The sequence below is a fragment of the Equus asinus genome, chromosome 9 (assembly GCF_041296235.1).
Source record: "Equus asinus isolate D_3611 breed Donkey chromosome 9, EquAss-T2T_v2, whole genome shotgun sequence".
Classification (NCBI taxonomy): domain Eukaryota; kingdom Metazoa; phylum Chordata; class Mammalia; order Perissodactyla; family Equidae; genus Equus; species Equus asinus.
This window is the reverse complement of record NC_091798.1, coordinates 43,459,477-43,487,127: the sequence shown is the minus strand read 5'-3', so window position 1 is coordinate 43,487,127 and position 27,651 is coordinate 43,459,477. Positions and strand designations below refer to the sequence as shown.

General features: G+C 48.2%; 1 long non-coding RNA gene across 1 annotated transcript in view; it reads left to right on the top strand.

Moving 5' to 3' along the window:
* Window positions 1–1,615: 1,615 nt before the first annotated feature.
* Window positions 1,616–27,651, top strand: part of LOC106822982 (uncharacterized) — a 60,107-nt gene continuing 34,071 nt past the window's right edge. Inside the window, exon 1 of the long non-coding RNA XR_011505814.1 lies at window positions 1,616–1,672. This is a non-coding gene — a long non-coding RNA (uncharacterized lncRNA). The remainder of the gene's footprint in view (window positions 1,673–27,651) is intronic.

Below are 27,651 nucleotides of genomic sequence, written 5' to 3'. Positions count from 1 at the left end.
CTACCAACATGCTCACCCCAACCAACAACCAAGCCTTCCCTTCACGCCATTGTCACAGACTTAGGTCAAGTCTTCCTCATCTTCTCTGAGCTGGACAGTGTGACTGCCTTTTCTCTGGTCTCCCAGCTTCTGAGCTTGGCCCCTAGGCCATTGTCCACCTGTCAGCCTGCACATCTTCCTTAAACACAAATCTTGCCACTCCTTCCCCTGCTTTGAGCTCCTGAGTGTCTGCTTGGCCTCCAGGTGGCCTATGTTCAGGGATGGATCCCAGAGCCCTTTTTCCTGATGCCTCTAGTCTCATGGCCTCCTGGCCTCACCTGTCCCTGCCCCACTCTGTTCAGCCTTCTGGTCCCTGTGGTTCCCCAAACACTCCGTGCACTCTCACATGCCCAAGCCTCTGTGCTCCATGCTCTCCTTGCCTCAAATGCCTCTCCTGCCGCTGCCCCCGGGATCTCTGGGCCATCCTCAGGACGCCCCTGAGGCTGGCTCCTGGCACGGTCCTCCCTGACCTCCCTTGTATGTTCCCTGCTCCTGCCCCTTTGCAGAGCGACTCTGCCCCTTAACATCAAATATGGCTCCCACTCTGTGAACAAGGGTTCCTTGGGTGAGAGAACAGAACTTTCTCATCTTTATCTGCCATCTCCATCTCCACCGGCCCAGTGCTGGCTCAGCCACTCTGCCAGTTAAGAAACCTCTTTCCTGACCTTTGCTCCATCTGGGCTTCTTCTGCAATGGTCCCCTGACCAGTTCAGCCATGGCCCTTAGGCACCTGCTCTCCCTGAGCACCAGGCTCTGGCGGGGCTGCAGACAGTGTACCTTTAGGTAAAGTCAAGGCCTGTCCTCTGGGAATGTACATCCTGGGAGGGAGGGACGACAAAGCCAAGTGGCAGTAAGAGAAAAGGGGGCGAGTTCAGTGCTGTGAGCAAGAACTGGAAAGTGCCACAGGGTCCATGATAGGTGGGTGAGCAGGGAAGGTGGGCAGAGGAGGTGACTTGGAGGGGCCTCTTCAGAGTCGGTCCATCCCAATGCGGGGCTTTCCCCCCCTCTGTTCTTCCTGCTGGCCCGCAGCCTGCGCCAAGTGCGGGCTCCACCCCCTCCGTGTTTTCCCGATGGCTCTCTGTAAGCAATGAAACAACTTCTCTGATTATTGATGAAACAGCTGCTCCTTTGACACACAAACCTTATGGACAGTCTTCCTTTCTGCTTGTTTCTCAGCTTCCTCCTTGTGGTGCCCAGGGTTTGGTGGTCTTATGATTATAGTGACGGCCACTGTCACTACATGCCAGGAAGAACTGGGCGCCCCATACAACCTTTCAACCTAATGGCAACCTGGTGAGGCCAATGCCAGTGTTAGCCCCATTCTGCAGGTGAGGACATTAAAGCCACAGCTAGTGAGTGGTGGAGGCAGGACTGCCAGCTCAGGATGGCTTGACTCAAGAGCATGGGCCCCTCGTTACGGCACATGCAGCTTTCTCATCATCGTGCTTTCACAATGCAGCTGGACGCTCCAGGCCAATGCTGCTGAGAGGTCAGAAGGATGAGGTCATATGTGGCCACAAGGGGCTGTCGGTGACCTTGGCAAGAGCAGTTTCAGGGCAGTGGTGGGGACAGAGCCAGGCTGCAGTTGGTTGAAGTGGAGGGAGGCAGCGATGGATGGCAAAAACTCTGTGAGGTAACGTGGCTTTGATGGGAGAGAGAGGGCATCAGGTTGGGGGGAGGCGGTGAAATGAGATGGAGGGAGAGCTGGGTCTTTTTCTGTTTCTTGATGAGTGAGCAGGACCTGAGCATGTTTAAGGGAAGGAGGCAGAGGAAGGATGGAGAGTTGAAAGAGTTGCAAGAGAGAGGGGCTGATGGGCAGAGAGACCCCCCAGAGGTGGGGAGAGGGACCCAGAGCCCAGGCATGGAACTGGCCTCAGTTGGAGTGATCTGCAGAGTTTGGGGGTCAGGAGGCCATGAGGAGGCCATGGGCACCATGCAGGTGCCTTGCCAGGTGGCATGAAGGGAGCCCCTGTCTATGAGAATTGCCGTCACCTAACATACTATTTATTTGTTTATCTTTTTATTGTTAGATTCCCCCACTTGGCGGTAAGCTCCAAGAGACAGGATTTTTTCTGTAGTCTTCACTGTTAAGATTCCCAGTGCTTTGGACAGTGACTTGCACATATTTTGAATATTGAATCAATAGCTGTGGAATGAAAATTTGGACACTTTCTCAGTCAAGTCTGGGTAGGTTGGTAGCTGGCAGGAATGGGGAAGTGGTGTGGGGAGGTTTGAGAGCAGAGGGTTGGAAGAGCTTCTGTAGTGAGTGGGAGTGTTGACTTAGGGGACCACAGGAGGCCCACAGGCACCTCACCGAGGGGCCATGGAGTTCACCACTCGGGCTCTGTGGCAGGGTCCCGGTCGGGAGTGGCTCCAGAGTCAGGGCTCTCCCAAGAAGGAGAGGGACCCTGAGGGCTAGAGGGCTGGGGGCATGTGGTGAACAGGTGGTGTCTGAGTTTATATTTGGGAAGATGGAGCAAGTCTGTGGGGTGACAGGGTGCAGGGGATGACCGTGGGCCTGGGTGGCTGGAGTGGGGTGTGGGTAAAGGCCAATGGCCCAAAGTCATCCATGGAGGCAGAGGTCACCCTGGATGGCATGGGGGAGGACAGTAGGTCCACATCCAAGCATCCAGTGAGTGAGTGGGAATGAAGGAAGTGGGTAGCTGACCTCTGCAGAAAGAGGGGATTGACATCAGAAGCCTCAGATAGACAGGAGCTTCGGATGCTGATGGAGGAGTCTGAGCTGGAAGCACTTCTGGGGAGTGAAGGGGCTCAGAGTCACCTGCCACCCCAGAAAGAAGGAGTGGAGAGAAGTGGTGCCCTCAGGGGAAAGCTAGTGCTGAGGCCCAGGGCAGAGAGGGGGAGAGGGCATGGTGCAGTTGCTATAACCATTCTTATTAACTAGCTCCTGGAGCCATGGTTCCAGGGGCTCTGTGTAAAGACTGGGATGCAGAGAGCAAGTCCAGACAGAGTGGGAAGGGTCCCTCTTGCACAGGGACGGCCAGAAAGGATAACACCTGGGCGATCATGCTTTCTTCTTATCTGGGGGACTACTGTCTGATTCTATGGCTGTGCATGTCCCTCCTGGGCTGTCTGACTGAGTTTGGCTTCCTAGACCAGATGCCTGTTAAGGGTGCCCCCCTTCCTGCCAGATTCTGGTGGGGAGCCCTTGGGGGCTTGCTGTAATCAGTTCACCTATTGCCCCCCTTTCTTCTTCTTCCTCACCGTGCACAGGCAGAAGGCTATTGTACTGTGCTGGGCTCTGTAGGTCCCCTTGCCCTTTATTACTCATAGGGCTCAGAACAGGTGGAGGCAGATGGGCTGCTGGGGAAACTGAGGCTGACAGTTAGAAGAAACAGCCAGTACTGCCAGTACTAATGGTGCCCTTGCTGCTTCAGCCACATGTTCCCCTGCCTACTTCCCATTTGTGACCACAGACAAGCCCAATAAGTTGCTTGTCATTTCTTCCTTCCTGCATTCATTCTCTTGTTCCCTTCACCCAGCAAATGTTCCTTGGTGCCACTGTTGGTCCGACCCTGTGCAAGGAGCTGGAAGTCGGAGGATGCAGCCTCAGTCCTGACCTCCAGCACTCATAGGCTGCCTCTCCAGGAAACTTGTGGAACTTCAGAAACTTTGGGGAAGTCAGTAGATGACAACGACCTTGGAAAGAGGAGTCTTTTCCTGTCTGTCCCAGCCATAACATATCTAAGGAAAAAATCCATTTGTATTTCTACATAGTCCTCTCTCCCTTGGCCAACCCCCTCGGGGCTCAATATATCACTCAGCGCTCTTGCTGTGTTGGAGTTGTCAAGGAGACCTCTGCTGGCCTCCTTACAGCTTCTCATGCTGGGAACTGTGTCTTTAGGTGTGGTTGATTGAAAGTAGGCTAACGTAATAAGGTAGACGAGGCACTTCTAGGGACTTTCTGCTCTGGTGCCAAGTTGGTGATGGCCAGGACATTCCAAATGGAACAGCTTGCAGAATAAATGAATAATGTGGCTTTCCTTCTCCACATGGCAGGGTCCCCATCCTTGCATTCCCTACTACCCAGAGCGTAAGCCCTGAAGATGTTGGTTTGTTGATTTGAGGATTCCCAGCTCAGGGACAGTGGTGCTGGGGTCCTCTGAGGAGATGTACCCTGGGACTGGCTGGACTCCCCCAGATGGAGAGGCTGGAATCGGAGGGAACACCTCTTCTCTTCTCCTTGACAGCCAGATACTTGCAGAGTCATGCCCCCCTGCTATCTCCCCAACTAACCTTCTGATCGCTCCTACCCCTTTGTGGCCCCCACTTCTCTACTTCTTGTTCCCTCTGCCTGGAACCTTCCCCTACAGGGACTATGTCTACTTTTTCACAATTGTATTCCCAGCACCAAGCACAGTGCCTGGCACGTACTAGGCACTCAGGTGTTTGTTAACTGACTGACCAAAGGGATGAATGAACGTATCGCCTTCCCTGGCTTCACAGAGTTGGTCGCATAGGTGGGAAGTCAAAAAACCAACCACAGGAGAAATGCTGGAGGGCTGACCCCTGGGGAAGAGAGTGACCTGGGGAAGTTCTGGCTGCTGGCTGGGGTCCCCCCTCCATGGGGTAAGTCATTTAATGGCTTTGAGCACTAAGGTCCTGCCTGTAATCATAATGTCTGGCTGCCTACTGTCCTTGCAGGGCTCTGGTGGGGGCCACTTAAAACTCTCTGCATAGTGCTTTATGCCCAGGTGAGAGGTTGTCACTGCTGAGGGCTGGTGCCTCCCACAAGCACCTCCTGCTGCTGTGCCTGGGGCATCGGCCTTTCCTCCATTCTGTGCCTTCCTGGACATGTCTGGGAACCTTCCAGTGGAACATTTCTCTACCCTTGATGCTTGGTGGTGAATTGTTTGTCTTTACCTTGTCTAAGCGCCGAGGGCAGGGTGGGGTTCTTCCCTCTTCCCTTCTGGATTGGAACCCACCAGTTATGCAGGCTTTGAGGAAACTGCCCTCCCTCCTCAAGCTTTCTGCCTCCTCACAGCTCCCTCCAGTGGGCTCCCACCCCGTTGCTGCCTTGGTTGGGCCCTCACCATCTCCTGCTGGACTGTAGGGACGGCAGGCTGCTCAGCTGCACTTGCCCCGGCCTCTGCCCTTTCCAATCTACTCATTCCCTTCACAGCTGCCAGAGTGGTGGCCAGCTGGGCCAAAGGCAGCTCCATTATTGAATTCCTGGGACGCCCTGTGTGCAGGCTTTGACCTGAGTTTGAATCCAGCAGCACGCTCACTGGCTCAGTGACTCCGGGGGTGTTACATAATGTTTCTGGGCCTTGGTTTCTTCTTTTTGTAGGTCTGGGTTAACAATGTCTTCCCCACAGGTTTATTGTAAGGAGTGACTTCGATGTCAGTCACCTTGACTGGTGCCTGCCACTTAGCAGGAGAGCAGAAGATTAGCGCTCCTCTCCAGCACCTGGCAGGCATCAATCTATCAACTTCCTGTCTGTCACTTTTTGTAAAGAGTGTGTATGAAGGCTGGGCCCACAGCCAGTGAAGGAGCCTCTAATGGCGAGAATCCTGCTCTGATGGACAAAGTAGGATTACTTCTGTCTAGCTCCTTGTATGCCAATATGTGCTGCTAAGGGGATTGGGAAGACTCAGTGAGGCTAACATTTTCCCACGATTGTGCTCACCAGTGTGCCTCCCCCAAACCCTCACAGAGGAAGGATCCAGGTCTTCTGTGTCTAAACTATCAAGAATTCTGGATGGGTGGGTTCTGATTCAGTGAGGTTTTTACCATAGGTGGGTGGACTTTTGCAGACCCGGAGTGAAACTGGCTTCCAGGTTCTCTGCCTACCCCCCAGTCACCGGGCTGGTTTGGCCTCTCCAGTCTCTACTCCCTGGAGCTTTTGAGATATGGGGGTTTGGGATTCCATGTAGCTGCTAAATAGATTATTTGTTTTTTTCCTCATTGCAAAGGATTGCTCATTTTCAGCTGGGCTTTGCAGCCATCAACCCTTGCATGCGGGTCTTTTGAGTAAAGAGTCACTCCACAGAAAGATGGGGAAGTCTTTCTGTCTGTTAGTTGGTCAGTTACACAAAATTAAACATCGCTGTCTGTCCTTCAGCCCTGGCAGACAGGAGGCCATTGCTATGGGGAGCGAAACAGCTGGAGAAAGTAAACCTGTGGGGACCTGTGGGAACGTGAGTGGACACATCGGCTCCCTTGGTCAGGTCTCCACTGACCAAATCAAATAGGCTCAGAGGGAAACCGGAAAAGTCCCCCAGCCTCAGCCAAGCCCAGATCCCGGCTTGGGACTAAAAGCTGAGAAGTTCCCCTTTGGGTCCGTCTTGGGCATAGGTTTAGTTGGTTGGCTCTGCACCCCAAGACTCCTGAGACCGTGCCGGAATCCTCTTAGGAATTCCAGACACCAGCTCCTTAATCCTCCACCTGCGCCCTCCAGCCCCACGGCTGCTACGAGGTTTTTTCTGAAGTTGCTTTTTGGAGGTTGAAGGTGAATGACTTCAGGCAGACGATTAGCCTAATTAAGCTTAATGCCTCCTCAATTACCGTGCTGGCTTTGAGGAGTGTCCCATTCCTCCCTTTCAGCCTGAGGGCTGAGTGGAAATGGAAATACCGATGAGGCAGGCCCGCCTCCCAGCAGGCCTGGCCCTGCCTCCTGGCACATCACTCAGGAGGGCCCCTCCCTGGAGCGGGTGGTGGTGAGGTGTCTGTGGGGCACACCAGCTCAGAGCGCCAGGGAGCTTTATCACGTGAAGCTGGCAGGCTTGGATGGTGACAGCCAGTTTCTTGCAGACTTCACTTAGGACCCACGGAAGGTGGCTTCAGAAACAGGCGGTCCAGCCTCCAGGGCAGGGTGGCTCCCCAGAAGTGCTTGCTGAAAGGAGAAGGTGGTTCCTTTAGAAATAAGATGCTATTGGTTCTCTGGGGCAGTGGAAGAGGCTCTCATAGCCCCAGCAGTGCTCTGTGATGGTGGCTGGGCACACCTGATCAGGCCACCTCAGCTGTGAAGTGGGAGAGGCTAGTGGTGGGTGACCAAGGACGTCTCTAGCCTCTCCTGGGACTCTGGTTCCTCTCGTGTTCTTATGTCACTGACTCAGGCCTGATTGGCAGCTGGGCTGCTCTTTTCCCAGGCTCCACTTCAATGGAGAGGCAAATGAAATGAGCACAGGGGAAAGCAGAGAATGGAAGAAATGAGCGAAGAAATGATAGAAACAGTCATGACTTATGAAGTCCTTGCTAGGTGCGAACTAAGTTCTCTGACGTGCATTATTTCATTTAATCCTCACTGTAACCCTGTGTCCTAGGTTCCGTTACTATGCCCGTTACCCAGATGAGGAAGCAGAGGTTCAGAGAGGGTAAGGAACTTGCCCCAAAGTCCCATAGGTAAGAAGTGGCAGGGCCAGGAGTCAATCCCAACTAGTCTGACTCGAGAGTCTGGCCTTCCCATCCCAGGGGATAAGGCATGGCTGGATATTAGGCTGAATCAACAGGGAAATGAAAAGCAAAAACAAAACAGCCTTGTACCTTACCCAGCCCTGGGCCAGCTTGAGCCAGGTACTTTAGGTTCCTCTATCTGTCTTCTTACACCTGTCAGGCAGGTAGGAGTGCCCCCATTTTAGCGGTGAGAAGTGAAGCTCAGGCAAATCAAGTAACTTGCCGGAGCAGATAGTGGAGAAGCGGCCATTCCCTGGGGAGCTGAGGTGCGGGGGCTGGGGCCACACAGCTAATGCTCTTACAGTGGGTGTTTCTTTGGCTGTGTTTCCCCAGTTCGCCATAAATAGCCTGTCCCTGGGGTCCCACCCCAAACTCGTAGTCACCCGTGGAGCCAACTGTTCTTCAGCATGCTTGCCTTTTCCTACAATCGGTAAGAGTAACTCAGAGAGCTGAAGGGACCTTGACTGGAAGGCCCTTTGAGGTCTTTGATGGGGGATTGCCCCAATCCTAGGAGACCAAACAGAATATTATGGAGTCATAAAAGGTCAGGTTTCCAAAGACCACAGAGGCAGCCCAGCATGGTGGTCAAGGGCGTGGCCTTTGGAGCCAAACAGCTGAATGTGAACTCCAGCTCTGCCACTTGCCTGCTCTGTGATCCGTCAGTGTCTCCAACTACAAATGGAGATAATAATAATACTCACCTCAAAAGCCTGCTGTGAAGAATTAATGCTTGTGGAACACTTAGAACAGTTTCTGGTACTGAGTAAATGCTACGTGGGTGTTTATGAAATATAAACATTGAACGCCATTGGAAACTGCTTTTAAGTAATTTTAGGTGAGAACTGTGGGATGCAGAATTCTATACATACGCTTCTAAGTTTATTTATATACATGCATTTATATAAATGTTGATTTTCTCTATGTTATGGAAATTCGGATGGTTTTTATTTCTTCTTTATAACATTCTACATTTTTTCCAATGAACATGAATTACTTCATAATTAAAAATATCCTACTAAAAAAGACAAAACAAAGATTGCTCTTCCATGCCTGGCTCAAGCCCTCACCCACTCCCATGAGAAGATTCGTTCTAAACAGTGAGTAGTGTGGGCCTCTGACACGCTGGGAGCTCTTGTTTGGAAATATCCAAAGGCTTCTTACTTTCTGAGTGTGAGGATTTTGCTGGGGAGGTTTGGGAACTGCCTGGCTGATGGCCTTGTCCATGGTCAGCATGCCCAGGCAGAAGCACTGGACATGGTCCACCTTTTCCAGGGTCTCAACACAGGTGGATGGCCCCACCCCCTGCAGAAATCACTGCAGGCATTCATGTAAACAGTGGGCACTCTTGGTTAAGCTTACTTTGCATACTTGCTTTCCAGAAACTTGAGTATTTTAACATCTTCACTGCCATTGCTTGAATTTCTTGCTTGAAGTTTGACCATCCTGAAACATGCATCTGCTGGCAGAGAATTTAAACTTGAAAATTGACCTACATTTGGGGCCAATGGAAAGTCCTGGGCTGGGTGAGACTATTCAGCATTGTCATAACTGCTTCTTGGGGAAATGCTGATTTTACCAGAGCACAGAGATGGGTAGAGAAATATCTGTGTTGCCATGGAAAATGCAAGTTTTGGGAGATGAACACCCACCTTGGGAGGATGTTGACAAAGAGAAGTTTGCTGATTGAGGCCAGCATCTCACAGTTACCATATTATTTTCAGATTTAAGATTTATTCAAGAAATGTGTATTGAGTACCTAAAATGATCTAGGTTCTCTTCTAAGCAATGCCACTGCAGAGGGCTTTGAGAACAATTTTAGCCCTATGGGGAAGAATAAAATATGGCCTTTTAGCAAGAGTGGACTGGCTCACAAATCTGTAGACTGCAATTATTTTGACATGCAATTAAGTCAGGCCCAGGCCTATGTCTGGACAGAGACCCAATTGTTAGCACTGGCTTCTATCTGGCAGCCTTACATTTTTCTTCCACATAAAATGTCCATGTTTTCAGGACTGAGGGAGGTGGTCTGAGATGTAGGTCTATCTTGACAAAGCAGGAGAATGTTATTTTGGGTTAAACTCGAAGTTAGTGTGAGGTTCCAGAAATGATAATAATTTGCTAGGATCTGACTTTGTTTTTCAAATTTTCATTTAAAATGTTTGAGAAGCATTTATCTGTAGACAAGACATATCTAATTCTTAATCCTTTAAATAGACAAATGACACCACTGTACATTTGTAGAGTATTTCAAGGTCAACAAGTGGCCATCTGTACTCCAGACAGCTTCTTCCATTTTTCTTTTTGCTGAGGAAGATTAGCCCTAAGCTAACATCTGTTGTCAATCTTCCTCTTTATTTGCTTGAGGAAGGTTTTCCCTGAGATAACATCTGTGCCAGTCTTCCTCTATTTTATATGTGGGTTGCTGCCACAGCATGACTGATGAGTGGTATAGGTCTGTGCCTGAGATCTGAGCCCATGAACCCAGGCTGCCAAAATGAAGCACGCCAAACTTAACCACTAGTCTACAGGGCTGGCAGGTTCTTTTCATCCTCACCACTGTCTGTAAGCTGGCAGCATCATCAAGTTTGTTTAACAGGTCAGAAACTAAGGCTCAGAGAAGTTATGTGGCTTGGCTCAGGATCCTTGTCTAATAAGTGGCAGACCCTGAACTGGAACCTAGCTCTTCTGACTCCAAAACACCCAGGGTTCCACTGTCTTCCCTGGTGCACAGGTCATGCCCCCTCCCTGGGCAAGTGACATTTGCTGGTGCCTGTGCTCAACGAAAGATCAGCAAGGGACTTCCTTGGAAAAACAGCATCACTTCCTGAGGTGCCTTTGTTTTTCTGGCCTCTGAACATACCTCCCCAAACATAAAGGAGAGGTTTTCCAGGCCTCGAGAAGCTGCCTTTAACGTGTATTTGGTTTGCTTTTATAGTTCAGAGGAACAATAAAACAGATGAAATTACCACCATGGCTCGTGAGAGAGTGAAGTAGAATTCCTGGCTGGTAAAGCCCACAATTCTTTTCTGTTCTGCATATTTCCCCTAACCCCCTTCACCATGTGTCCTGCCTTGACCACTTCTGGACTTGGTCTAGACCCCAGGACCTCTACATGTCCACTGAGTCCACTTGTCTCCTCCTTTTTATGTCCTTGGTGGCCTTCAAAGGTGCTACTTCTCAGAAGCTCTGGTCCCTGCATTCACCATACTCACTGGTTTGGGTTAGGATGTTCTCCAGCTCCTTTCCATTCCCTGTCTTCTTGCACTGAAGCACTCGAATTATCAATAAGGAAAAAGTGGACGTCAAAGGTCAAACTTAACAGCAACCTACTTATTAAGTTCTAAATAGATCTGTAAATATAGCTGATCCCTAAAGAGAACAACTCATTTTCCTGCTTGCGTGCGTGTGTTCATGCTCCTATCCATGTATATGCTCTTCCAACCTTCTGTCCACCATCCACCCATTCATGAAATTTGAGCACCTGCTCGTGCCAGGTGCTGTGTTAGGAGGTAGAGTATAACGGTGATGAAGACAGCTCCAATTCTCACCTCTAGGAGGAGAGACCCCCTAAAACCACACCACGGAATGAGACGTGCTGTGATCAGAGAAGTGTAGGGTACACATTCTGTTGGTGATTCCCTTTGAAAGAGGGGCACACATGCATCTCTGAGTGTATGTTTCCCTGCTTCTGCATGCAGTAAGTCAATCCCACTGGAAATCGTATTAGGTAAAGAGAGAGCAATTTCTTTAGCTCAGGATTTTTTACTGAATAGTGGTTTGTTAGTTCCTAGTAGAAGCTCATCATGTGACTTCAAAGGGGCCTGTTTTTTCACTTTGAGAGTCATATACATGAGCACTAGTGGGCAGTAGAAAAAGGTGGCGGAATTAGGTTATTTACTAGACTGCAGTCAGGAGATTTGACTTCTAGTCCCACCTTTTCCACTAACTTCTACGGGACCTTGGGTGATCTCTTTACCTTCCCCTGCCTCTGTGTCTTTGTTTTTAAAGTGGAGATGATGCTTATTTTCGTAGTTCACAGGAATATTATATGGATGTGAAAATGCTTGGAAGCATCTTTTATAAATGCAAGGCAGTGGTGGATGTGCCATTGGGTGACTCTTTCGGCAGATGGGCCAAGCTCGGAGAAGTGCTCAGGGCCACTAGGACCAGCAGACTGTTGCCTTAGTTAGGGTGACACATGCCTGGTTTGCCCAGGACAGTCATGATACATGCCTAATATCCTGGCATAAGTATTAAGAGTGCCCCCTTTTATTCTCAAGACTGTCTTGGTTTGGAGGCTAAATCATGTGGTCCCCTTGCCTATAGAGGATGTGAGCCAAGCAGAACACCAAGCTCTGCCTAAGAGGCAGTGAGTTCTGCCATTGTGTTTTAGGTTCATCAAATGGTGGTGCTCAGAGTCTGGCCAGGACTGGCCGTGAAGATCAGTGCTTGATTCTGCATGGCTCTAGTCAGAGTTGAGCAGCTGCTGTCTAGGACAGTGGCCTTTTTCTCACCAGGAGGGAGGCCTCTGCAGTTGGCCTGGAATGTCTCCAAATGGGCCGGCTAATGAAGTGGTTCCCAGAAAGCCTGGCCCATTTGAGGAAGAGCAGATTTCCGCTTGGGGCCCCACTCCTCTTCTCCCTGCTCCTGTCTTGGCTGTGCAGTTACAGGGCACGTGCTGAAGCATGCAGGTCCGTAATGGCCAGAGGTGCAGTGACTTGATGAAGTTGCTCCACAGCATCTAACAGACCTATTGATGGTGGTGGGTGGGCTGGGTGAGAAGTGGAAGGTGCCTTCTTCCATGCCTGCCCTCTTCTCTCCAGGCTGGCCAAGCAAGTGTGAGAGGAAATTCCTGGATTCTCCCTGGTGCCCAAGGCCCCTGACATCTGTCAAATGTGAAGAGGACAGTTTGTGTCCCTTGAGGGACTTGCTGCCTGAGACCTGAGATCTTAATTGGAGGAAGGAATGTGAGGGAGTCTGGGCCCCTTATCTGTGGATATTTGTAGAATTGGGATCCTGCTTAGAAATAAGGGCTGTCATTTTGGAAGCTGAGATTCAATCAATACAACTTGGTGTTTTCTGGAAGTGGAAGGGGCATGGGTCTTGAGTCACAATGTCTGAGTTGTAATTTTGGCTCCACCAATGACACACTCTGTGGCCTTGAACAAGTTGTGCTTCCGCCCTGAACCTGTTTTTCCATCAGTAAATTGGGGTTAATTCTTACCCCGCTGATCTCATACTGCTTCATCTATCCCTCACTGGGGAAGGAAAGGAGCTTTGTGAAGTCATAACATTACTTTATTTACTCACCAAGTATGCACTGAGCATCTGTCCCGTGGCAGCATGTGGCTAGGAATACAGCAGTGACCGAGACCATCATAGCCTTGGCTCTCATGGAGCTACTGTGTTGTGGGAAGGGACTGACGGTGAATCGGTAAATAAATGGGCAAATAAAGTAGTTGGGTACCCTGAGTGGTATGAAGAAAGTGCACAAGGTTCTGAGAGAGAGAAGGGTACACCTGGATGAGGGAAGCGGGTGTTTCTTAGATAAGGTGATTGAAGAAGACTCATCTCTGAGGGCGACCTTTACACTGAGACCCAAGCAAAAGGAGACAGCTGTGCAGAGTTGCAGAAACACATTCCAGGCAGAGGGACACCCAGGGAGTCTCCTTGCCATGCCTGGCGTGGTTTCCAGACCACTGTTCTTTGCAAGGATCGTGGAAGGTAGTCTCAGCCCACTGGGTTAAGGATTAACGCCATCTCCAAGATAAATTGTTAGGTGCAAAAAGCAAGGTGCAGAACAAGGTGTCTAACTTACTACCATGTGAGTAAAAGGGATGTGTGTATATTCATATATACTTATACATTTGTAGATATCTCTAGAAGAGTATAGTAGAAACTGGTGGTTATATCTGAGAAGGGAATCTAAGGGGCTGGGGTAAAAGAGAGATGCATTTTTAACTGCATATCTATTTGTAGTGTTAGATTTTTTTTTTTTTACCATGTGCATATATTACTTTTCAATGAAAAACTCAGTTATTTAAAAATATGGATATTTATTTAAAGTAAATGTCTCTAAGCCATTTGGTAACAACAGTGAGACAGGTATACGAGGAGGAATATGTGGAATCTTCCAGGTGCCAGGAAAACAAGCTGGGCCTGGAACTGAGGATGGGCCTGTGGCCAGCTGAATCCTGGACAGCCCAGGGAAGGGGAGTGCAGTGACCCCAGGCGTCTGTTCACACAGGCCCAGACGTATTTCCATGGCATGCGACTGGGTGCCCCTTTCCCCTCTCTGACATTCCTACCTAAACTGACTGTGTTTCTTTGGGCCTGAAAATCACAGCCCCAACCCTTGCTCCCGTGCTGACTTTGATTATAATTGCTTGTGTGGACGTTCAGTTCTCTTCTGGGATTATATACCCCCAGGGTTCCTAGCGCACAGCCTCATGCTCCACCAGTACTTTGGTAAGCGTGGAATATGTATAACAAACAAAAGTCACCTGCGCCAACAGATTATTTATCATTCCCTTTGCATGCCCTTTCTGGGGTAATGAGGCCCTCAACAACAATAACTTTCATCATATATTAGGATGAAAACTTCCAATAAGTTTATAGAAAGACAATGAATGATTGTAGAATGAGGTGTTTATGTTAATTTAGTTTTCTGTTTTACTGTCTGCTTTACTCCTGTTGCGCTATTGAAGTTCTGAAGGCACATTTATGCTCACTTTCCTGCCCCAGAGATAATAATGCTTCAGGTACACAGAATTCTCTCCTCTCCAGAGCAGAGCTGACAACCCCTGAATACACGGAGAAGTATAATGAACAGCCTAAATGGCTCAAAGTTTATTATCTGATAACACTCTCACTCTTACTCATAAAGGCATTGCTTTCTCAGAGGTTATTCTCACTTCATACGTAACTTTAAGAAGTAGAATTTTCTAATTTATATGTCTACAAAAATTTAGAAGGTTAAAAAGGAATAGTTAGTCAGATACCTTGACAACAGCAAGAAGTGACAACCTAACAGCACAGAAAAGAAACAAAAAGCAGAGACCGGATTACAAGAAACATAGGGTTGGGGGGATGTATTAATATGGAGGCAAGAGAGTTCCATGGGTCTCAAAAACTTGCAGTAATGGTTGGGCTATCAAGGATGCTGAATTTTCAAGAAAATTATGTTCTAAATCTGTTTAAAAGAAGACAGAAGTCAATAAATTTTAGAAAGATTTTCAGCAGAAATAGTTAAAATTTAAAACTACTGTGGTGCAAGGAATATTTCTTTGACATGATGAAGAATATTTGTCTAAATCAACAGCCAACATTGTAGAAAATAGAGAAACAAGAGACATTCCCATTAAAACCAGCAATATGGTAAGAAAGTTCCCTTTCATCTCTACTGCTTAATATCACTCTGTGCATAAGACATGTAACCAGAAACAAAAGGTATAGCTATTGAGAAGAAGAAACAACGTTCTCATTATTTAAAATTGTACAATTGCCTTCCAAGAAAATTTAAGAGCGTTGGTAGGAAATATGATTAGCATTACTAAGAGAGTTCAATAAGGTGGCCAGGCTACATAAATGGTTTATATGCTATGGCTTTCCTACGTATTAACAATAGCCACTTGGGAAAATATTTAATACAAAGGACCTCATTTTAATTGCCTAAACGTATGAAGTACCTGGGAATAAACTGAATAAGAAATATGCTGCATACATTCTACAAACTACAAAACATTCCTGAAAGCTGTTTAAGATGATCTGAATCAATGGAAAAGTGTACCATGTTTATGAAGTGGGAGACTGTTTCGAAAGTATGTGAGAAAGAACTGTGTGAAGATTAAGAGGAAGAGTGCTATAGTTGAATTACCTGGATCCAAGGGCCAGCTTCACTACCTGCTGAATGTCTAATCCTGGTCAAGTGACTAAATACCTCTGGGCTTCAGTTTTCTCTTCTATAAAATGGAGACAATAATAGTAATTGCCTCATAAGCTTGTTGCAAGTTGAAGTGGAAAATGCTTAGAGCAGTGCCTGCCACACGGGAATGGCTCAATAAATACTAGTTATTATTTTTATACTAATTTCTTTAAATGGGAATATCAAACAAAATTTTGAAAGGATTTTTGGGAGAAACTTTATAAAGGTTAATTGATAATTAACAAGTTGGCAAGAATGGCCAAGGAAATTTTGAAAAATAAGGATTGTAGGAGGATTTGTATGTCCAGATATTTATGTGTATTCCAAGATCTCAGTAATCATAAAATGGTGGTTCTGACACAAGAATAGAAAGACAAATCAACAGAATAGAATAGAACTTCAGAATAGACCCAAGTGGATGTAGAATATAGTTTATTATTTAGCATCTCACAGCAACTGGTAAGGAAGGTTTATTTAATAAGCTAGGGCAATCCATCCATTACAAAAAAAGTTAACTTCTTACACTATATCAGTGTTTATCAAAGTGTGGCCACAGGCAACAGAACTCCTTGGAGCACTTCTTAAGATGCAGGTTCCTGAGCTCCACCCCAGTAGGGGTTAGGGTACCTAATTCACATTACTTTAGCTTCCATATTTTCAATATAAGATCTTTTACAGTTCAATAAGAAAAAAATGAATACACAATAGTGAAAAGGGCAGACGACATGGATAACCAAACCACCAAAGAAGAGAGAAAGAGGCCCAAAAGCATATGGAAAAATGCCAAACTTTACTATCACTCAAAAAATGCACATTAAAACAATATATCATTTTTCATATTTCAAGAGGAAAAGTACTTTGAAAATGATAAGATCCAGTGATGCTAAGGATACAGTGAAAGGGGCACTTTGATATTCAGATGGGGAGTGGGGACGCTGAACTAGCTTTCTGAAATGCTTTGTATTGAAAGCCAGAAAAAGATCCATACTTAGGGGTCAAGCTACTCATCTTCTGAATTTATCCTGGGGAAAAATCAGAGATTCATATACAGACTTAAGTATCCAGGTATTTGTTGTAGCATTATTTTAATAGAAAAAATTGGAAACAGCCAAAATGTCCAACAATATGGTAACAGTTAACTAAATCATGGCCCATCCATATGATGAATACTCTGTGGTCATTAGAAATCATGTTTTTGAAGAGTCCTGTCGTTAAATGACATGAGAAAATGCTTACAATGTATTAAATGAAAACACCAGGATACAAGTTATATATAGTGTGATTCCTTTTTTTTATTAAAAATAATCAGAGACATAGAAAAAAAAATGGAAAGAAGGAAAGAAAATATGCCAACACATTAATAGCGCTTACATCTGGGTAGTTGGATTTGAGCAATTTTTAATTTTCTTTATGCTTTTCAGATTTTCCAATTTTGTGTGATGTACATGCATTGTATTTATAATGAGAAAAATGTTAGTTGAAAGATAATAAAACAGATGAGACTGGCCAAGAGATTTTGAAAATGAGTTGTATTTAAAATGGTAATAATAAAAAGACTGTGGTCCTGCATTTAATAGAAAGATCAGTGAAGCAGAAGAGATACATCAGGATCTAATCCTGTGGAGGACCAGTGGGTGTGAGGATAGACAGGCAGACGTGGGGGTAGAGTGTGTGGGGCCTTGCAGGGTGCCAGGGCCTCTCAGAGAGGCTGAACCCCCACTGCAGACTCTCCTGACCAGGCACAAATGAGGTCTGAGCCCCCGAGGCATTGCTACACCATAGTAGCAGCATCTAAACATGCCACTCGAGCAAAGGCGTATGGTGCATGGCCGACACTCCTTGACTCTGCTGCTTTGAAAGGAAAAGATCTCCAGTATAAAGAGTTTGGTCTTGGGAGGCCCTGAGATTGTCCATACTATTCCCTGGCTGAGCATTCTCTCCTCTTACTCGCATCTCAGCCAGCCTAACCCCAGGATCCTGGCTGCTTGCTGGCCCAGAATAGCAGACGGGGAATTCTGAAGACGGGTGCTTCCCCATCACCATGGTGCTCACGGCCTGGGACAGTGCAGTCTCTGTTGGCCACCCCCAAATGGATGATGGTGTCTGCCTGAGGGAAGGTTGGTCTCAGATAGGTTTGGAGGAGCAGCAGCAGGCTCGCAGGTGATGGAGCCGTACAGACTGAGTGTGGACTCATCCTACTGTTGGAACACTAAGGAGCCATATGACCTTGGGCTTGCCCCCTCACTTCAGCAGTCAGCCTCAGGCTCCTCTTCTGTAAACAAGCTCCCCATTGGTAATAAGTACCTTGAGAGGCCACGTGAGTCTTAAATAAGCAAATGTATGCAAAGCCTTTATCCCAGCCGGATACATAGGAGGTGCTCAGTAAATCGCAGTTAGAATTATTACAGCCAGGTTGTTCTCCTCCAGCCTTGCGGAGTGTGGTGTGTGGTGCCAGGTGCTGATAGAATGTGCCTGGCACCAGTGCAGCAAGACTTCAGGTGCTGCGTGTTGTCGTTATTATTACTGATGTTGCTGTTGTTGTTGCCATGGCTTCTGCCCCCGGGCACCCTATGAGGTGGTGGCAAGGCTCTCCAGCCCCACCTTCAACAGGGCCTGCAGCTCTTGGATCCTTGTGAGAAAAGGCTTCCTGAGCTGGTTCTCTTGTCTGCATGAGCAGCTCAGAGTATGGAAAGCCACTGGGCAGGAGCCCGGGGCGGGTGTGGTTATTCCCTGAAATGAGCACAAAGTCTGGCTCTACCCTTCCTGTGTTTGCAAAGTCTGCTCACAGTAACCTCCTTAGCGAGGCCCTCGGGAGATGCTGGGCAGGGGCAGTGAGTCATCGTGGGAGTTGGGGAGCCATGTGCTAGAACCACTGTGCCCAGTTTCTGACCAAGTGGAGCAGAAGTGTTGACATTTCGATCCACAGCGTCGAAAGGCAGGCAGAGCAAATGGGGGCCACCCTGAGCAGGCCATGCACGCCCTGAGTGGGAGACAAAAAGATTTTAGGTCATACACAGACTCTTAGAAATGCCAATCATTTTTGTTTGGTTTAATGGATATTAGGAAAAAATAAAATGCATTGAAAGAGTAAAGCTAAATTTAAATAAAAGAGTCATTTTTATGTTAATATGAAGAAAAATATAAAATTAGTAATAGCACGGATGGTGAACGGATGATGGCAAAAATTGTGACAGTGGTGTGGGGATGACTTTGGAAAATGCTGTTCCAGGGGACCTGGAATTCCATGCCGCCTTTTGTAAAGTGGATACGCCCTTCTGATTTGTCCATTTCTGTGGGTTTTCTTAAATGAATAGTGGCAAGATAGAGGATCCTTTAAATTTGGCCAAATGTAGAAGAAGCTTTATCAAAAATTTCCAAGTTGGTGCTTGTTTGAGTCAGTGGATACATGGAAAAGACAGAATGATTTTCAGCTGGTATGGCTGACTTTGTATTTTCTGGGCTGGATCAGATGGTGGAGGAGATTTCTGCCTTTTTTATGTCCGTGGCCAACAGGTCAGATATGTGGAAGAGAACTGTCCACCCAAATAGGGCAGTGAAGCATTGCTGATATGATTAAGTGATATGGCTTCTTTTTGTGTGAACTGAGTTGTGGAATCCAGGTGTGCCTGTCCCTGGGCTGGTGACCATCCCTGATCCCTATCTCTGTGGGGCTTTCTGTCTGCTGTTGGGGATGAGCCATGTGCTCAAAGATTCTCACTGTCTTTTATTCAAGACAAGGGCTATAGAAGCCATGGGGCAACAGAGGAAGGAGGGGTGGCGTCAATTTGGGCAAGGAAGGGGCCTGGGGAGGTGAGGGAGAGACCAGAAGAAGTGAGAGTTGACTGGTCTTTGAAGGTAAGTGTTTTCCAGGTGGGAAAGAGCCTTATAGGAGGAGGAAAGGCATGGGCGTAGACGCAGAGGCACAAGAAACCTGAGCTGTGTGTCATGAAGATGAGGGACTCTGAGAGCCAGATGAGGGGAGTATGGTGGGGACAGCAGGAGGTGAGGCTGGCAGGGCTGGTGGGACAGGACTGAGGAGGTCACGATTCCCCACTGAATGGTGAGCTTGTTTCTGGGGCATCACCCAGATTCTTGTAGGTTGGAGCTCTTCTTGCCCACCCGTAGATCACTGCTCTCCTACAGACTCTGTGGGACGTGATGAGGCCCTCTAGGCAAAATGGGGGTCCTAACACATACCACCCACCCCTGCAGTCTCCACTGGGGACTTCTGCTCTGGGCTTAGGGTTTAGTTCCCTGTCGATGAGCATCTGATCCAAGATGCTTGGTGGCAGGCTTGATAGGATATGATGGTTTAGGGCATTTTAAGGCCATTTGGGGTGCCCCCAGGTAGAATGGGGGGAAAAGGTAATTGTTGGGGAGGTAAGAATGTGGGAGACAAACCAGACTCCCTGTCCTGCCCATGTTGGCTGTGACAGCTGCCTGGTAGGGGATCCCCAGAGTCTCATGGGGTCAGCCTTCACATCCTGGTGAGGGGCAAGGGCTGGAAAACTCTGGGCATGTGTCCAGCTCAGTAAATCACTCCCCTGGTCACCAAGAGGATGGATCTGCCCACACCCCAAGAATGACTTCCTCTATAAGAACTGAGCTGCCACCAGTGGCCTGAGTTTCCAACTGCCCCATCTCCTGTGGGTTTGGACACAGCCTGGACTCTCCAAAGGTCAGTGGCATACTCTAAAACCAAGGCTGAACCTTGTTGCAGGAGACTTCAAAAAAGTCGAGGGGTGGGGACAAGACTACTTGAGGTGGTGAGGCTGAGACTTCAAGACCCAGGGTCTACCTGCCCTCATCAATCCTTTTCCATTTCTCTGATGAAAGTTTGGACAAGGTGGGTGGCAATGAATTTATTTAACATGTCAAATTCCTGAAGCAGATGCTCAAAGATAAACAAAGCTTTTAAACACCCAGCTGTCTCTCTGCAAAGTGGGATTTCTTCCATGTCTTCCTATAAACATTCATGGGCACATGAGTGCTGCTTAAATGTCAGAGTTACTTGTTCTCAGCATTACTGGTCGCTGGCTTCCAGATTTTGATGTGTGTTTCTGATGAACAGTGGCTTTTTAATGTTAGAACATTGGGCCCTCAAGTCAAAGCCTTAGCTTATCGAGGGGGAAAAAAGGTGCAGTTTTAAGGAGAACCTAGAGAAAATGTTCAGAGAATTCAAGCATGTGTGTGTGCACATGTGTGCATGCACGTGTTTGTATGTGTGTGTTTCTACCAAGCAGGCTTCCTGATTCCCCCCTCTTGTGGACTAAACCACTCCGGGGCTCTCATCAGAATAAACTAGGGGATGGTGCCCAGATCTATGCATTAGAAGCATCCTAACAAGCCCTGAGAGACCAGGTCGACCGTGTGACCCTGAGAGAGCTGACGTTATAGAGCCCTTGGAATGTGTGGGGTGGGCACTACCTGGGCTGGGGAGAGGGACCTGGGCAGTTCCGAGTTCTCTTGGGCCAATCGCCAAGCTTAGGTGATTCCCTTCACCTGCACTGCCCTCATTCCCAGACTGGCCAGGCCAGACCTGCCCTGCAAGGGCTCCTTGGTCAGGGACTGCTCATCCAAGGTCCAGCCAACTGTCCTCCTGGCTTGACTAGTTATCCTCTTGGAATAGACTCACAGAAGTAGCCTCAACTCATGGTCTCGCTTGGCTCGGGGGATGCGGGGAGCATGGGAAGAAATGAGAGCCCAGGACCAGGACAGAGAAGGGCAGATGCTTGCTGTGGAAGAAATGAAAGCAGAGTGCTGGTCGTTGGACTGTTGCTCTCGGATCCTTTTCACCCCCTGCTCCAGTCAGCATCATAGGGGTGGCTGATTACTCAGACTGCATTTTTCAGGATCTCTTGCCTTCTGCTTCTGGCTATGTTTGGCCAGTGGGAGGCACTAGTGGAAGACAGGAAGGAGCCAGGGTATGTCTGCCCCTTCTATTTAGGGCAGTAGCTAGGGCAATGGCTGCATCTTCCCTGAGGTTCCATTTTCCATAGGCAGCCTCGCCCTCTTGTCCCGGTTCTGACTGCTGGCCTTAGCTCCAGGGCTCTGGTAATGCCACGTCTTTCCTTTGGCCTTCCAGCAGATTCCTGCGATTGCTAATCTCTCGTTTGCCTCATCTTTCCCTATTTGGCCTTTCTGCTCTTCCCATACCTCTGTAAGTTGTTCCCTGTACTAAAACCCTTCTATTAGAGTACTTCGTGTTTTTTTGACTGGGCCCTGGCTGATCAATGGCTCTCCCTCCCTCTTCCTCATTGCTCTTCCTTCTTTTCTCCTCCCATCTCCATTTTGCTGAGGAGTCAACATCTGGAGAAGTGAGCTGGTTGTGGTATGGGCAGAGAGTGGTGGCTTTCCCAATTCTATTAGTACTATATTGTGTATATACAATATATTTTGATGTTTATGTTGGGGGAGGGGAGTGTCATAAAATGCTCTCCTATTGCCACTTCTGTCATGCTGGGGCCTGAAAAGTTATTCCTTTACCCACGTTCCCTCTTTAACATTTACTGAGTACCCCTTCACAGCGAGATAACTCTATGTTGATGGTGGGAGTGGGGACTGGGCTTTGAGATGAGAAGACAGGCCCTGCCTGCCCTGAGCCCACTGCACACTGAGAATTCTGGGACATGTACACATGAGGGTGACATGATGTGCCACCTAAGGAGAGAGGCACAGGGAAGTTGGAAGACGAGAGGCCTCCTTTGGCACAGGGAATCAGGGAAGGCTTTCCAGAGAAGGTGGCACTTGGCTGGGTTGGGAAGGATGGGTAGGCTGTGGGGAGATGATTGGGGGGATGTTGCTCTTGAAAGATGTTCAGAGGTTGGGGTGGAGTCTATGGCTTTGGATTCCTCTGAATAACTGCAAATCCCCCAATGGCCCCTCTGTGCCTTAGTGAAGACTCTCAAGCCCTTTCCATGGATGTACTACAGCCACAGAAGGGTCAGCTCATACTTTGAGGAACCTGGGGGTAACCCCTAAGAGGTTTTAGTCAAGAGAGGAATTGCCAGAGGTGCCTGTTTAGGACTGGGTTATCTTCTGACAGAAAACCCTACCTGGGATTTAGTTTGCTTTCCATATATCTGCTTGGGGAGAGAACAAAGGTAAGTTTGGAGGAGAGGAGAGTGAAAGGGCAAGACCAGGTTTGGGCCCCAGGGGTGGCCTGGGGAGAGCATCCCAGTGGGTCTGGACAAGCCTAAGGCAGCCTGAGGAGACTGGGACCAAAGGGAAGTGATGTTGGGCAGATCTACATCAGTCAATGGCGGACAGTCTCTTCTCTGGGCTGGGAGGGTTGCATGAGGAGACATGTCTCAGATGGACGTCTCCTCACTACTCCCGGGAGTGTGGCAGGGAAGAGGCTGGTGGATGTGGACAGACAGCAAGGGACTCTTTCTCCCTATTTTGCCTGCACTCGCCCTCCTTCTCTCCTACTTTGGAGGGATGTCAGAGGCATCATGACCAAGATAGAGGGTGGGATTTGAAATATATCATGGATTTAATAATAGAGATTTGTGGGATTTCATCTTGCATGCCTCAGCCCCCTGAGGCCACCCTGTGTCCAGATGAGCATACGTGTGAAGACAAGGATATATGTCCATGGCGCTGGGGCCAGGAAGCTGCAGCTGGTGTTAGGTTAATTTCCAGAATTAGGCTGTGGTCTCTTTTCATAAAGTCCCCAACAATTAGAGCAACCTTTAAGCTGTGACTTTTTAAGGGGGGAGAATTTCATGATATTTCCAATTCTGCCTTGGGCTGCTGTGGACCATTTCACAGAAATTCAGAGTTGGAATGAAGCTGAAGGGGCATCCAGTGCCAGAATCCCTAACATCATAGCCTCTTTTAAGCAGCTGAGCTTAAAAAAAAAACCTTCCTGGACTTTGGATATAGCCAAACACCTGGGTTGCAATCTGAGAGCAGAAAACAGGCATGGAATGCCAAGAATGCAGCACCTGTGGATAAGCTGTCGCCTAGGAGGCCAGCGTGGGTTCTGGAGACAGGACTCCACGGGGCCCGCTCCACTGTCTGCCTCTGAGGGGTGGCTGGGTACAGAGGGGCTGAGGGTGATTGTCAGCTTGGTGTTGTGGAAAGATTTTGGGCTTTGGAGTCACAAAGATATGGCTCTCATCCGAAACGACACAGGGTAGTGGGGGTTGGGGAGTGAGGAAGTAGGAGAGAGAAGGGAAAGGAGCCAGTAGAGGGTGTACTATCCAGTGGGTTACTCTGTGGGTGACTGAGGATACATCAGACTTGAGAGCTCTGGGAGACAGTGTAGAATGTGCCGAGTTATCATAGCCAAGGGGTGAGGGAGCTGGGGTATTGCTCCTCCAATTCCCATCCATCAGAGCTTGAGGGCTGCTGCCAGTGGTGGGAGTGCTAACTCCCCAGCACTCTGGCCTGCTCTGTGCATGGGGTGAGCAGGCTCTGCTGGCCTGAGAAAGCCCTAGGACAAAGACTTTCAGGAGCTTGCAGTTGGAAGCTATGGGGTTGACATGAGAATGGTGAGTGTTGAGGGGGTATGGGCAGGGAACCAACAATGACTGCCACAGCTACCAAGACCCTAGAGACTCGTGATCTGAGCAGCTCATCCATGTGAACCTGCTGGGAACCCAGTGGGTGATCCTCTCCACCAGGTGGATTTCTTCTTACGTGGGATTCAGGAAAGGATTGTGCTTATGCCAAGGAGTGAATGACTTGGGTAGGATGTGGCAGGTTGCTGAGGGTTGTAGGCAGGCAGGCCACAGTCACCTTTCTGCAGAGTGCTTTTCCTGCCAATATGGAGCCTATCTGGACTGGATGGTGCTCTTGTGCCCAGCCAACCCACTCGGACAGACAGCCTTGCTGGTTTCCTCTTGTCTCCGCTGTAGTCCCAGGAGGCGTCCTTGAAAGCTTTCTTCTGTGGCTCTTTCTAATGAAAAAACTCTTCCTCAACCTGGAGAACTGGGCACCCGGCCCCATGAGGGAAGCTTGGAGGATACTGCTGTAGTTATGCTCATTATCATGGGGATGATGAAACCAAGACTCTAGGGAAAATTGGGCAGAGCCCTGACTTGGGCACCAGGGCTGAGGGCCTGAGGGTGGAGCCAACTGATGGACTCTTAGAAGTTAAACCCTTCTCTCCCTTCTGGGGCCGAGGGTGGAAGGGTTGGGGAGGACTGCTCTTAGGCTGAGCCCCCTTCTCCTGCCACAATACTGGGAGCTGGGCCTGGCCTGAAGGTGACCACACTCTCTCTGCACTGTTGCATACTCTACCCACAAAAGGCAGTCCAGGGTAGAAGACACGGCATGGGGGAGGGCCTGAGCCCTTCTCTTTCTGTACTGACCCAGAGCTTCAGAATGAAGCCTCCAGTGAGCAGCATGTGCATTTTTCATCTGGAGAAATGGACAGTTTGGTGGCAGGATGATCAGAGGCCTTCTGTGCTGAGTTGGGATTCTCCAGGTAACGTTTGGGCCTGGTTTGGGTAGGAGAGTGGAAAATGAGGGAGGAAAATAGGCTGGAAGTGGAACCTCCTCACTTAAAGCATGCGTGGCTCTGCACGGAGGGTCTCGGCTTTCTCACGGTAGGGTTTCCTTTAATGAACTGATGAGCTTCCTGGGAAGTGGGCTCAGGTTATGCTGTGACCTTGGTGTCCAAGACTTGGAGACGGAGCCATGGCTTATGTCTTTGTCGTCCTTGCAGCCTTTCATCTCTACACGGCTCCCATCTGTTTGGCAGCTCAAGAATTGCTCTGTGCAACTGGCACAGAACTTTAATGGTTCTCATTTTAGAAAGATTTCAGGCCAACTTAATGCTCTGGAAGACCAAATTTAATGCTGAGAAGTCCAGGGTGACCCAGCAAATGCCTAATTTTCCAGAACGAATCTGTCCTGCTGGACTTGTCCGCTCTCCTCTCCCTGGATCGGCATAGCCATCAAAGTCATTCTAATGTTGTGCAAAATGACAACTGTAATCGCAGATGAATGGAACGAGGTTACTCTGGAGAGGAGAATCTGTATGGACGATGAGTCATTGGAAATGTTGTTCTTTGAGGTTGCTTCGCACTTTATCCCTATAGGAAGAACAGCCACATGATTTAAAGAGTTTCTCAATCCCATCATTAGTGTCAATTTTAAATGGGCGTAACTTCTTGTAGGGTATTTTTTCTCTGTATCTAAAACACTATTTGGCAGAGGAACTCCTTTGAAGTCAGACCCAGGGAAGGGGGAGTCTTTGAGACGATGTCAGCCCTCTCCCTGGTATGATTTAGAGGACTTCACCTAGAAACAAGGGCCTACATGTTGTGTTCCTTGAGATCCCCTTGGCCTGTGTGATTCTTGACCTCTCAAAGGTTAAGATTAAAAACGTGTATAACACTAACCTGAGTATGACATCTCATGTGGCTGGATCATCTTTTCCAGCATCTTCTGGAGGCCTGGTCCATGGGGACATCATGAGTTAGCAGAGTGGCTAGGTCCCAGAAGAACTTGTATGCCATACTGCAATGATAGGCTTTGTCCTGAGGGCAATGGGGAAGCACGAAAAGCTTTCACGCAAGAAAGTGGCAAGGAAGCTTGGTGTCTTAGAAGGATGACTCAGGCCTCCGTGTGCAGGGTGATTACAGAAGAGAACCTGGAGGCACCAAGACCTGCTAGGAGGCAGTTGTGTGTATCCAGGTGAGAGAAGACGTGATGGCTTGGACTAGAGAAGGGGTAAATAAAACGCAGAAGAGAGGCACATTCGAGAAATATCTAGGAGGTAAACTTTAGAGAACTCAGGGGTTGATTATGAGGTGCAAAAGAAGGGAAAGTCTAGTTTCTGGCCTGAAAATCGAGTGGGCTTACAAAATCAAGGCTGATTTTGGCTTCGCATTCTTGGGAAGAAGTTGCTGAACACAAGGGTCTCCAAACTAACAAGAGGAAAATCTTGTGAAAAACAGAGAGAAAACTCTGAGCAGAATACTGAGAAGAGAATTCAAACCAATATTTTGGACTATTTTTTTTATCATCATTTCCCAGACAATGTCATTATACTAATTTGAAAGAGAGCAATACAATTCATTTTCTATTTGTGGTTGCCAGCCCCATGAATACTGAATGGTTTTGGATTACAAAGCTTCCAGCAGTGGCTCTCATGCAGTCAATAGGATGGAGGGTGAAGAGAGGCCTGCATTGAGGTATTGATGGGCTGTGTACCTCCTCATGTGTCTCCTGCTTCAATAGCGTCTATTTTGAGCCGAGTTCTTTCTGAAGCTCTGGCAGGGTGAGGAAAATGAACATTCTTCCTGCTTCCAGGGCTGGCTGTCAGAGTTCTGGAAATGATCTGTTGTGACAAATGGCAATGGCTTCAGGTTATGTGGGAGGACTGCAGCCCTCAGACGGCTAATTATCTCTGCGGCTTAATGGTGATTGCAAGGGGAGGGGGAGCTAAGCTGAGCGATGGGAAGATGGCAGACTGTGGACAAAGACTATTTTTATAGGTTTCCTGTAAGAAAGCCGGCCACAGGAACCGTGGACATACCTCCCGTGAGAAAGGTACCTAGTCTGGAAGAACCTTGTGCTTGAGGCATGGTGAAACACATCACGGACATTGCTGTGGACGGAGTCGTGTGCCCCTCAAATTCCGATGTTGAACCCTAACTCCCAAGGTGACTGTACTTGGAAATAAGGCTCTTCGGAGGTAATTAAGGTTAAACAAGGCCATAAGGCTGGGGTCCTAATCGGATAGGATTGGTGGCCTTATAAGAAGAGGAAGAGATCTTTCTCTCTCTCTCTCTGCCTGCAGACACTCTGAGGATGGACACTGTGAGCACACCGCAAGAAGCTGACTGTCTGCCAGGCAGGAAGAGGGCTCTCACCAGAACCCACCGTGCTGGCACCCCGATCTTGGACGCCAGCCTAGAGAATTGTGAGAAAAGAAATTTCTGTTTTTTAAGCCACCCAGTCTATGGTGTTCCGTTATGGCAGCCCGAGCAGCCTGAGACAGACGTGGAGATGAGAGGATGATCTAAACGCAGTTTTCATTTGAACAAAACAAATCAGCTCTCATGGAACTAAGTTTGGAATCAGCAATAAAAGCTAATTCCCCTGGATTCAGATTTTTATACAATGAAGTAGCAAATATCTTGTTTACTCAGTTTTAGAATCTGCATAAACATTATGAGCTCTAAAAGGAATTTAAAACTTAATTTAAATCTGAAGTTGGCAAATGGCTGACATATTCCTCATATGACTTCTGAATTTTCTCAGTGAAGGGAGAGCGCACCCCTTCCTCCCTGAGTCTGAGCTGTTTTCTGAG